Genomic DNA, 11,956 nt, shown 5'->3' with positions numbered 1-11,956 from the left:
TCCTGAATTTGGGATGATTCGTTGTCTATTCAGGTATTCAACAGATGCAGGCACATCAAGTTGTTTGTGGAGCTTTAATCCGCTGCTTCTGAGGCTGCTGGGAGAGATTTCCCTTTCTCTTCTTTGTTTGTACAGCTCCTGGGGTTCAGCTTTGGATTTGGACCCACCTCTGCATGTAGGTCGCCTGAGGGCGTCTGTTCCCTGCCCAGACAGACCGGGGTTAAAGGATCAGCTGCTTCAGGGGCTCTGGCTCACTCAGGCCGGGAGGAGGGAGGGGTACAGAGGAGGCGGGGAGAGCCTGCGGCGGCAGAGGCCGGCGTGACGTTGCAGCAGCCTGAGGTGCACAGTGCGTTCTCCCGGCGAAGTTGTCCCCGGATCACGGGACCCTGGCAGTGGCGAGCTGCACAGGCTCCCGGGAGGGGCGGTGTGGAGAGTGACCTGTGCTCGCACAGAGGCTTCTTGGTGGCGGCAGCAACAGCCTTAGTGTCTCCTGCCCGTCTCTGTGGTCCACGCTGATCGCTGCGGCTCGCGCCCTTCTCTGGAGTTCGTTTAGGCGGCACTCTGAATCCCCTCTCCTTGCGCGCTGCGAAACAAAGAGGCAAGAAAAAGTCTCTTGCCTCTTCGGCAGCTGCAGACTTTTTCCCGGACTCCCTCCCGGCTAGCACCGAAGCCCGAGCCTCAGCTCCCAGCCCCGCCCGCCCCAGCGGCTGAGCAGACAAGCCTCTCGGGCTGGTGAGTGCTACTCAGCACCGATCCTCCGTGCGGGAATCTCTCCGCTTTGCCCTCCGCACCCCTGTGGCTGCGCTCTCCTCCGTGGCTCCGAAGCTTCCCCCCTCTGCCACCCGCAGTCTCTGTCCGCGAAGGGGCTTCCTAGTGTGTGGAAACCTTTCCTCCTTCACAGCTCCCTCCCACTGGTGCAGGTCCCGTCCCTATTCTTTTGTCTCTGTTATTTCTTTTTTCTTTTGCCCTACCCAAGTACGTGGGGAGTTTCTTGCCTTTTGGGAGGTCTGACGTCTTCTGCCAGCGTTCAGTGGGTGTTCTGTAGGAGCAGTTCCACGTGTAGATGTATTTCTACTGTATCTGCGGGAAGGAAGGTGATCTCCGCGTCTTACTCTTCCGCCATCTTACCCCTCCTCCTCCTATATTCATCTTAACCAACACACTTCTTCATCATGACTGTCTTTCGCATTTGGTTGGGGGTGTGACCAAATATTCTAATATAATGATCATAATTTACAGAAGAGGAGAATTAAATCATTAACAGTATGAGAAATTTTAAGTTCACTTGTAATTAAAAAAAAAAAAAAAACATAAAGTTGAATGTAAATAATACAAACTTTTTACCCTCCAATTTGGCAAAGATATAACTATCAATAAAATGTACTGCTGGTAAAGATGCAGAAAGATGAATAATCCCACACAAACCTGGTAGGAAATTTGTTACACTTACTGGGAAACCATTTGACATTTTGTATCAAAGCCTTAAACATTTATATCCTTCAAGGTGGTAAACATTTTAGAAAGAATTTCTATAAAAGTAAACACATTTACATTCAAATAAATTCATTGCAATATTATGGTGTTTTTAAACGTAGAAAATTAGGAAAAAACTTACCCTTTATTGAGGATTCACTATATGCCAGGTACTATGCTAGGAATTTTGAATATAAATGTTGTATTTAAATGTTAATACAATAGATTTGTCCATCATTGGATTTTTTTGTTATAGAAGAATTGTACAATTCCTAAGTTGAACATTAAGATGTTTCCCAACTGGCTCTGATCTATCATCCTGACTTCCAAATTTTTCCAATTTAGAGATAAGGAAAATGAGGCCTAGGAAAGTTATGTGAATTATTTAATGTCAAAGAACAAATTAGAGACAAGGTCATGAGTGGAACCCCCAGATCGATGTCAATTCAATGAACTTTTAATTCCACATGTTCTTGAATAATTACATCCCACTTTAAACATTTATTGAGCATCTAATATGCCTTAGACACTGGTCTAGGCAGGCACTAGTGTTGGTTAAAACATGAAACATAAAACATAAGATAAAGGAGTTCTCCAGGAGTTCATAATCCATGGGAAGACAAACTCATTTAAAAATGATTTTAAAAAAATAATAAATCAAATCATTGAACCACCACAGATCAAGTCTTTTTTGGATTGAAACAGAGTATCATGATAAAATCTTCTCCATGTAATGTGACAGATGTGATAATGTGGTGGCAGAGAAGACTTGATGATCAGCTCATCCTAAGTGGGTTAGCAGAGGAGCCCCAGAATCATGGCTAATGCTTATTCAGAGCTCATCAAATCCCATGCACTCTTCTAAATGCTCTATGTGGGTTAATTTATTTAATCCTCACAACAGTCCCATGAGGGAAGTACTATGATTATCACCTCCCACTTTGCAGATGATGGGATAGAGGCAATGAGAGGTCAAGTAACTCCCAGGCAGTGAACAGGAGCCAGGATTTGAGCTCACATGGTCTTACTCTATCTCCCATATCTCGTTGTACCCAGGATATGACAGTTGAACTGGAAATTGAAGAATGTAGGGAGAAACTCATTCTAACCAGAGTTAAAGGAGTGTTCAAAGGCTTGGAGACTGTAGGATGCTTAATTCCTTTAGAGAGTTTTAGGAAATTCACTGTGGCGGTGGGGTGGAGGTGATCTTTGCTCCGGTAGGTACAGGGGTGCTCAGCCATGAGGCCTGAGCTCTAGCAGGCTACACTGAGGAGTACGGCCCTTGTCAGGCAGCTGGAAGCCATTGAAAACTTAAGCAGGGAAGAAATATGATCAAACTTGCCTTTTAGAATGATCACGTATTAATCAGTCAATAAAGTGACTGAGATGAGTTCAGCTGGTTTTGAGATCCCTGACACGGTGACCATGATTCAGCTATACATTTCTTCCCATAAAAGTGAATAGCCCTCAAACGGAAACCATTGCTCATTGCTACAAGGGGTTAATAAAATCTCTGGGGCCAAGAAAGCCAAGTCACAATTTTAAAACGTTCCTTCCCAGCGGGCAGCTGCTGTGAGTGAATTGTGAGTGTGGGTGTCTGGCAACTCTGCCTTCATTGGCAGTATATTGTTTTGCCTCCCCCTCATAAAGCTTTCTGTTTATTTTGTAGGAGGGTAAAGTCTCTGACAGACCTTATCCAGGAGGAAAATAAAGAAGCAGGAGGCTTTAAATTTTCATCAAGTTCCAGAAACCTCCAAACCAACACAAACTAAGATTTGAAACTTGGAAAACTGGGACCTTACCTGGGCATGTCTTTGGCTGCCCTCCTCTTCCTTCCAGTTCCCCTTTTCCACTTCTGTGACATCCTCTCCCTTCCTTATGTTTAATCTCTGAGTCCCACATCCCAATGAGTTAATGGTTCTCATATTGCCAAAACTTCACACTGAATTTCCCCAAGGGAGTCCTGCCCTTTCTAGAACTGTCCACTTTTAAAATTACTTCCTTACATTTCTGTTGCAGCTATTACACTCCTCTGGGGCTGAGCTCAAATATGTGTTAGGAGGAGAGCAATTTAATTAAATCTCCTCCACTAAGCTATAAATAACTTATAGCCCCCAACCCCATCTCTCCAATCATTCCAGGTATGTTAGGAAGGTAATGAAAGAAATGTATCTTATATTACTGAATATAACAATGAATAGTAACAGTATCTTCCAAGTGGAGGTCATATTTCAGGGCCCCTTAAAATATCCTTCCTTTGCAGCCACCCCACTTCTGGTAAAGCCAACCTGTTCATCGTATGCTCTGGTCTCTATTCAGCAGTTTTGAAGCATTTGTTTTCATTTACTATTTATCAGCACCAGCCTCTCTACATGGGGCTCCCTGGACTGATTTCCTACAAGCCTGAGGGTACTTCTTTGTTTTTGCTCTGAGGATCACATTCAATCTCAGAGTAAGGAAGCAGGAAGGTTCAACAAATGATTAATAGAAAAAAGGAGAGAGAAGCGCCAATGAGAACGAACTGTCTCTATACGAAAGAAAAATGCTTTTGTTTTAAACAATTATCAGCAAAAATACGGAGAATTTGTGGCAGCAAAATATGTGACAAGATATCCAGCAACTTCATGCTGTAGTGAAAAGTCTAGACTAGGAGATGGAAATGGTTTTTAATTCTGATCTTGTGTTAGTTACCTAATGTCTCTGCATCTTCATGTCTTCATTACATCATCTGTAAAATGAGGGGTTGAACCAGATAGATTCAGTTCCTTTTAGATCTCATTGGTACTTATCAAGTATTGGGCCTCATTTGAGACTTTGGACCTGTGTGTTGTAACACTGACCTGCTTTACATATTGTTCTGTTGACCATCAATTTCTCTGCTGTAGGGTGGAAGAAAGACCATCCTGACAGCGAGATCTGGTAGAAAAAATACCAAAGTTGGAGCTAGAAAACTTGGGTTCTAGTCCTGGCTGCTTCACTTAGAACATCTGAACTTTGGCCTACTAATAAAACCAAGTTTCATCTCAGTTTCTTTGTCTATAAACTAGAGTTAGTAATTCCTCTCTTGCTTTCTTTAAAATATTGGAAACCACACATTACAGAGTTGTTAACTCTTTTTATTTTCAGAAATGGATCTGGTTCTGAAAGTCATGCATAACCAGGACCTATGTTACCTGATGGCCACTGAGCAAGGGGAGTACAGCTGGGGGCAGGTAGGATAGAGTTTCCTAAACCTGGGTTCAATAGGACTTAGTGCCCCAAATACACATAACTGACTTTCTTTTGTGTAAGTCACACAATGGGAAATCATATGTTATACGCCCTGTGCTATCATATCACTGTGTCAACAAGAGGAGGATTGAGGTGAAATTAATGGCATTTTTCTAAATACCATCTATTCTAGGCACGGATGATCTTTGATCTTTTCATTTTATCCATCACTGAAAAGATTCTCTTGGACTACATGGGTTTTAGTCTCTCCCATGATAAGAATGATTCATAAGCATATTTTTCCCATCATAAACCAAGGTGCTGATTATAGGCAGGAATGAAAGGAACCTCAACCTCAGCCCATTTAGAGGACAGAGCCCCAAAGAGGCCAAGTTTGCTTTGTATGGTTGGGAACTACTTACTGGGGATCTGCTTCCTTCATGCTTCACATTACAAAGAATTTGGACGTCATCTTGATGTTACAAAAGCCACTCAGGTCAGGCCTATCACTGCCCTCATTTGCACTGCTTGCTCTCCCCATTTACTCATCTTGGCAGAAAATCATTTGTGATCTCATATTGCTATCTTTTCATGTGGGTATACCTAATATACAGAAAGAAATTATAAGCTCATTTGGATCAAGAGCTCTGTTTTTATGCCTCTTTATTTTTGAATGTTGGGTTCTTGAATCAGAACATAAACTCTTTCTAGGTTTAAATTTTGTCTTTTTCTTTGTACTTCCACTACAATTCAGTATTGGACACAGAATAAGCACTTTATGAATTCTTACTATAGAACCTAATGAATATTTCTTGGCTTTAACTAAAACTCTCTATCTGTAAGATCATGGCTTACTAATAATTCAGTCAGCAGCAAATTGGGAATCTGTTTGATCTGAGAAGTGAAAAGAGATTGGGGATGTACCAATTACCTCACTAACATTAGCCTCCTATTAAGATAAGTTCACATTCCTTGGGAGACCCCAGGAAGGACAGAAAGAGGAAGTAACTGAAAAATTAGCTTGGTGGTTGTATTGGCTTGTGGCCAACAACTCATTCACTACAAAGCACGTTAAATTATAACAATCCCAAATTCATGCAGTTGGTGCTTGGAAGATCCTTAGAAATGTCTAGTTCAATTTCCTTGTTTTACAGATAAGGACATTGAGGTCAAGGAGCTTAGAAGATGACCAGTTTTGAAGAAATTGCCCTAGGAATTAATTATACACACACACACACACACACACACACACACACACACACACACACACACACATATATATATATATACTTTTTAAAAACATCTTTATTAGAGTATAATTGCTTTACAATGGTGTGTCATTTTCTGCTTTATAAAAAAGTGAATCAGTTATACATATACATATGTCCCCATATCTCTTCCCTCTTGCATCTCCCTCCCTCCCACCCTCCCTATCCCACCCCTCTAGGTGGTCACAAAGCACCAAGCTGATCTCCCTGTGCTATGTGGCTGCTTCCCACTAGCTATCTATTTTACATTTGGTAGTGTATATATGTCCATGCCACTCTCTCGCTTTGTCTCAGCTTACCCTTCCCCTTCCCCGTATCCTCAAGTTCATTCTCTTATATATATACTTTTAATAACACAATTCCGCAGCTTAAAAGCGGTTTTATGTGACCAAGTTCAGTGTTTGAGTGAAGCAACTGAAGTTAAATAATAGAGCAGCAGAAACACAGCAATGTATCTGTGTGACAGAGACAGCCAACTGTCTTCCAAAGATTCTTTCTTCCCTTCCATAACATAGTTGCTTCTGGAAGGTGGATGCTTAGCTGGGGAGAACACTGTCTAGATCTGTTTGCGATTCCATGTGAACTCTGACTGGATCCAGACCCTGAAACGTGGGTAAAAGTGATGTACACCACTTCCAGACCTGGATCCCTGAGGGTCTCTCACACCGTCTTCCAGGATCTTTTCCCTCCATTCTCTTCTCTCCAGTCTTATTTCATCAAGGGTTACTGTCACTAATAAAGTGGAAGTGAAGACAATTAAGAAATAAGAATCTAAACTCAGATGAAATTTACCTGTCAGATCAAATACCCTATAAGACAATATAGCCTTGCCTATATCTGCATAGCTCTGAGAAACATTTTTTTTTTCTTCTAGCAGATTGACAAAAACTCAAAATTGTGATAATATTTTTGTTGGTGAGACTGTAGAGAAATAGTCTCTCTCATACATTGCAGTTGTGAGTGTGAAAATGTACAACCTTATTAACAGCATGAAATATTTATCAAAATTATTCACACAGTCATTTAACATTTGACTTGGCAAACCCACATCTGGAATTTACACTTTAGGTACACCTGCATATGTTTGAAATGACATATGGATAAAGTTATTGATTTTAGCATTCTTTGCAATATTAGCATGTGGGAAACATTCCAAGTATCTATCAATAAAATATAGTTAAATAATACATGATCCACACAATGATATACTACACAGCTAAACGAAAGAACTAAGAAGGCTTCTGCTTACAGATATGGAAAGGTTGCCAGGATATATTGGCAAGTGCAGACAGTGAAGTTCAGAACAGTATATACAGTATGCTATCATTTGTTTTAAAAAGAGGAATGATAAAATGTATTTTTATATGTTCTCTCATCTGCATAAAGAAACCATGTATACGAGGGGAGTAGGCAGGAACAGGAATGAGACAAAGATTTCTTAATCAGTAACTTATAATATGGTTATTAATCTGAGAGAATGAACTTCCTATTAAAATACAATTAAAAATAAAAGGGAAAATATTATGGAGGTCATCCCTTTTGGCTTCTACCCAGAAAAAGCACAAAAGTAGGCATTACTAGATAATTAATATTAAAGAACTGTTATTAAAGAAAAGTCAAGCTTCACTTTGGAGTGATCGACCTAGAATTATAGCTATGCCTCTGTCAGCTTCAACCAGGTCAGTATATTGCATTCATCAACTTTTGCTTTCAACTCTAATTATTTACTTGATTAAGTGAAGCTCACCTGCTTTCCTTAGATCATCAGTGCTTTTCAAGAAATGATGAGTTTTGTTACCATGAGCTTGTTTGTGTGAACTTCCTTTCCTCTGTAGCTTCCATTTATTAAGCTATGTGCCAGATGCTGTTAGGAGCTGGAGATACACAGACAATAAGACAAAGCTCCTCTTTTAGGAGATCATAATTAGAGGGAAGAGAGAGAGAGATGAATTAAGTATCTCGGTATGGGATGAACTGTGTTCCCCCAAATTCATATGTTGAAATCCTAACCTCTAGTACCGCAGAATGTAACTGTATTTGAAGAAAGGGTATTTAAAGAGGTAATTAAGGTTAGATGAGGTGATTGATGTGGGCTCTAATTCAATATGACTGGTGTCTTTATAAGAAGAGGAGATTAGGACACAGACATACAGAGAGGAAAGACCATGTGAAGACCAAGGGAGAAGACAGCCGTCTACAAACCAAGGAAACAGGCCTCAGAATGAAATCAACCTTGTGGACTTCTTGATCTTGGACATCTAGCCTCCAGAATTGTGAGGAAATTAATTTCTGTTGTTTAAGCCACTCAGTCTGTGGTACTTTTATATGGTAGCCCTAGCAAACTATTGGGTTGGCCAAAAATCTCGTTCAGGTTTTCCATTAATGGAAGAACCCAAGCGAAGTTTTTGGCCAACCCAATAATATACGTCTCTAACGCAGTTCAGTTAGAGCTGCGATAGGGAAGTTAGCCTTCAGTGATAGAGAAAGAAGCACAGAGGAAAGGCCCCAAATTTAACTGCTCAGATAAGACAGAGAGGTGGCATCTGGGTAGAATTTCTGAGACAACTCTATTATTATCCCAACTTTATAGATGAGGAAACTGAGGCACAGGACAGTTATGTAAATTTCCTAAGATTATGAAACTAAGAAGTGACAGAGCCAGGCATTCAAAACCAGGCAAATTCTCCCAATCAGTGCTTTTACAACTATATTATGTTGTTTCCGATAAAAATTATTAAGGAGAAATAATGTATGGGACAAGAGTACAGATAGGACTCACAGAGCTACACACACTTGGCTTGAACATAAAGCACAAGTTTGGGTGGCAGCAAGTGGTGGGGGAGTGCTCAGTGGGTCTCATGGGCTGTATTAATTTTGCATTTTATCTCAAAATCAGTGGAGGCTCATTTTTTCATTTTAAAGTAGGAATTTAAGGAATTTGTGCCCAAATCGTAAGTGTGAAGCTCAATGAATTTTCACAAACTGACACATCTGTGTAATTGGCACCTCGATTAAGAAACCACCAGATCCCCAGAAGTCTCATCCTGTTCTCTTCTTTCACTACCTCCTTCACTGATAACTCCTCTACTGACTTCTAAGGTCATAGCCTAGTTCTACCTCATTTTGATCTCTTAGATAAATGGAATCATGCAGAGTGTATTCTTTTGTATCCACCTTCTTTTGTTCACTCTTATAAGGTTGAACTTTATGTATGTAGTTCTAGTGTGGTCATTCTCTTTGCTATATAGTATTTCAGGGTGTATCTGCCTCTATCCATTCTATTGTTGGTTGACATATGAGTGGTTTCTAGTTTGAGGCTAATATAAATAATGCTACTATGATAATTCTTATAAATATTACATAGTGAACGTATGTACCTAAATGGAGTCACTGTATCATAAGATATGCATATGTTCAGCACTAGTAGATATGGCCAAACAACTCATATACTTAACGGTAAAATATTGCAAGCTTTTCCCTGACATGGGAATCACTTTTATTCAACATTTTACTAGAGGTCTCAGGCAGTGTTAAAAGGCAAGAAGACAATATAAAATGCATGAGGTTTGGAGAGAAAGAAATAAAACCATCATTTGTCACAGGAGAAATAATTATGTATGTGTGAAATCCAAATGAATCTTCAAACTTAAAAAGTGAATTTAACAAGATCTCTTTGCATATATTTATATAAAGTAAATATATAAAATTGTATTTCTACCTACTTAAAAAAATAGATGGAAGACAAAATTAAAAAAAAATGATACCGTTTTTCATAGCTTCACAAAACATCAATTACAAATTAACTGAATGACAGATATGCACTATCTCCATGCTGAAAATTATAAAATATCATTAAGAGAAATTAACAGAATTTTATTAATATTATTATTGGAGGACTCAATACTGTAAGGAAGTCAATTCCCAAATTCATCCATGGATTCAATGTAATTCCAAACAAAATTTTGGCAGGTTTTTGGGCAGACTTTGACAGACTCTAAGTGTATATGAAACAGTAAAGAACTAAGAGAAAAAAAACTTTGGTCATTATTTTTTAAATTGGAACTACTTATTGAGGCATATTATCTAACAACCTGGAAAAATGCTATTTACTCTTCTCTCTAAAATTAATACATTAACCCCTTAGATGAATATAGTATTTATACTCTTTTCTAGTGCCTTCATTGTTATGATCTTGATTAACACAATGACCATGAGAGAAAAGCAGAGACCATGAGAGGAGAGAAATTTTTTATATTAATCAGATAGAAGAGAAATCCAAGCCCCAGAGAGGTAAATGATTTTCTTCCAGGTATAAGTCCAAGACAAAATTATGATAAGAGCTCTGATTTTTTAATTTAAATCCCCCTTTTCCTGAACTCACACTGTATAGACCCCAAATGAATCAATGCATTTCTTATTCTTTTGTGGAACATTCCATGGTGACGGCAACATATCAAATGTCTTGATAGGATGGAAAACTTGACAATAACAAATTTAGGTCTGCCATGTGAACTTGAGAGGTGTATTTCAGAGGGTATATGGTCAGGCCACTCAGGATGGCTGTTCTCTTGCTCTCTGTACATCCTCTGCCCGACCAGTGCCTGCTTCACCTATAACTTATGCACATGACTGATCTTCCTACATACTTGCCCCAGGCCCCAGCTAGTGATTGTTCTTACCAAATGGGCAGTTAGGAACATATCCCTCTGCTGTTTTCCCCAGTAACTAATGAGCCCACCTGATGTCAATTTCCCTATAGCTGGTAGTCTCCTCCCCCAGCCTCACCCCCAGGAGAGAAGACTGCCAACATTTCCTGTCCAACGTGCACTGTGGGGTGTAGCCCCAGGGCCTTGCTTCAGATGTGTAAACTCCCTTATCCATTAAATCATAGAAATATCTGTTGCTGACTCCAGGGTGTTTCTTCCTTCTTGAAGCTGGGCAAGCACACGCCTTGTAGGCCTGCGGGGTGCAGCCCAAAAGAGGGGCTGTAGGAAGGTGCCATATTGGAGTCAGGCAGACCATCTCCTGCTGAATAAAATACTGCCTGTTTTGTTTGTCTTTTTTTCCCTCCAGCATTGAAGCATATGGTTGGTTTCTTAGTGGAGTACTAGGTGAAGTGGTCAGCTTGCATTTAGGGTCATATTGTAAAAGGCATATCTTTTCTCTAGATTTTCACCCAAGTTGTAAGAAGCTCACAACAAACCAGGAGAACTCTAAGGGAAATAAGACCAGCATGGAGAACAGCAGATTCATGGCTTCCACCACCGGTGTCTGAGGCATACGTTCACAGAGGCGAATATCTGGGTGGATTACCCACATTACTTAAATTGTTAGTTCTTTTTATCACTTATTTTGTTTGCCAAACAAATGTGGTTAAATTGCAGACATTAAATGTCTCTTTGTTGAGATTGTGTCTGATTACATAGTCTTTCTTGAACCCTTTCTACATTATTGTGTTTGCTAGCATCTCAATATTCACTAACTACAGCAGATTAATATTCCTTTTGACTCACTATTTACTCAGGTAAGTATTCAATTTGGGGATTACAATATAGTTATTTCCCCCACATTGAAGAAAGCAAGCTGCTGGTAAGAAAAGGAAATAATGAATTCTTTTTCTTTCATGAAAATAACAGGTTGCTTTCTTGTTACTTAAACATTTTCATAACTTGTCAACAAAATTACAGTATTTTTCCCCTTCATCCAACAGATTTTTACCCGTTACAGTTACAAACAAAGGCTCAGCTTCACCAGCAGAAGCTCATGCAGTTCCTGGCACATCCTTAAGAGCATTTCCCATTTTAGTGTGTAGATATTTGAAAGAGGCTATCATATGTTCCATAAATCTCATATTTTCAAATTCCATTTCCACTAATTTTAACCTCACATGAGATTAAAACATGAGGTTTCTAGACTCGTCATCTTCTTGGTTGCCTGACATGCCCAAGCAGAAGAAAACGAAACATGAAAGGAAACAGCTCCTCATTAAAGGAAACAGCTAATGG

The 11,956-nt window shown here is 39.7% G+C and overlaps 1 long non-coding RNA gene across 1 annotated transcript; it reads left to right on the top strand.

Annotated features, from left to right (window-relative positions):
• Window positions 1–386: 386 nt before the first annotated feature.
• On the top strand, window positions 387–11,357 carry LOC309610894. The gene is made up of 2 exons (XR_014234213.1): window positions 387–4,685; window positions 11,120–11,357. It is a non-coding gene; the product is annotated as an uncharacterized lncRNA (long non-coding RNA).
• Window positions 11,358–11,956: the final 599 nt, after the last annotated feature.

This window comes from Balaenoptera borealis, assembly GCF_965194805.1.
Source record: "Balaenoptera borealis genome assembly, chromosome: 14".
Lineage (NCBI taxonomy): Eukaryota > Metazoa > Chordata > Mammalia > Artiodactyla > Balaenopteridae > Balaenoptera > Balaenoptera borealis.
The sequence above is the reverse complement of the archived record's forward strand: the minus strand, read 5'-3'. Positions and strand labels throughout refer to the sequence as shown.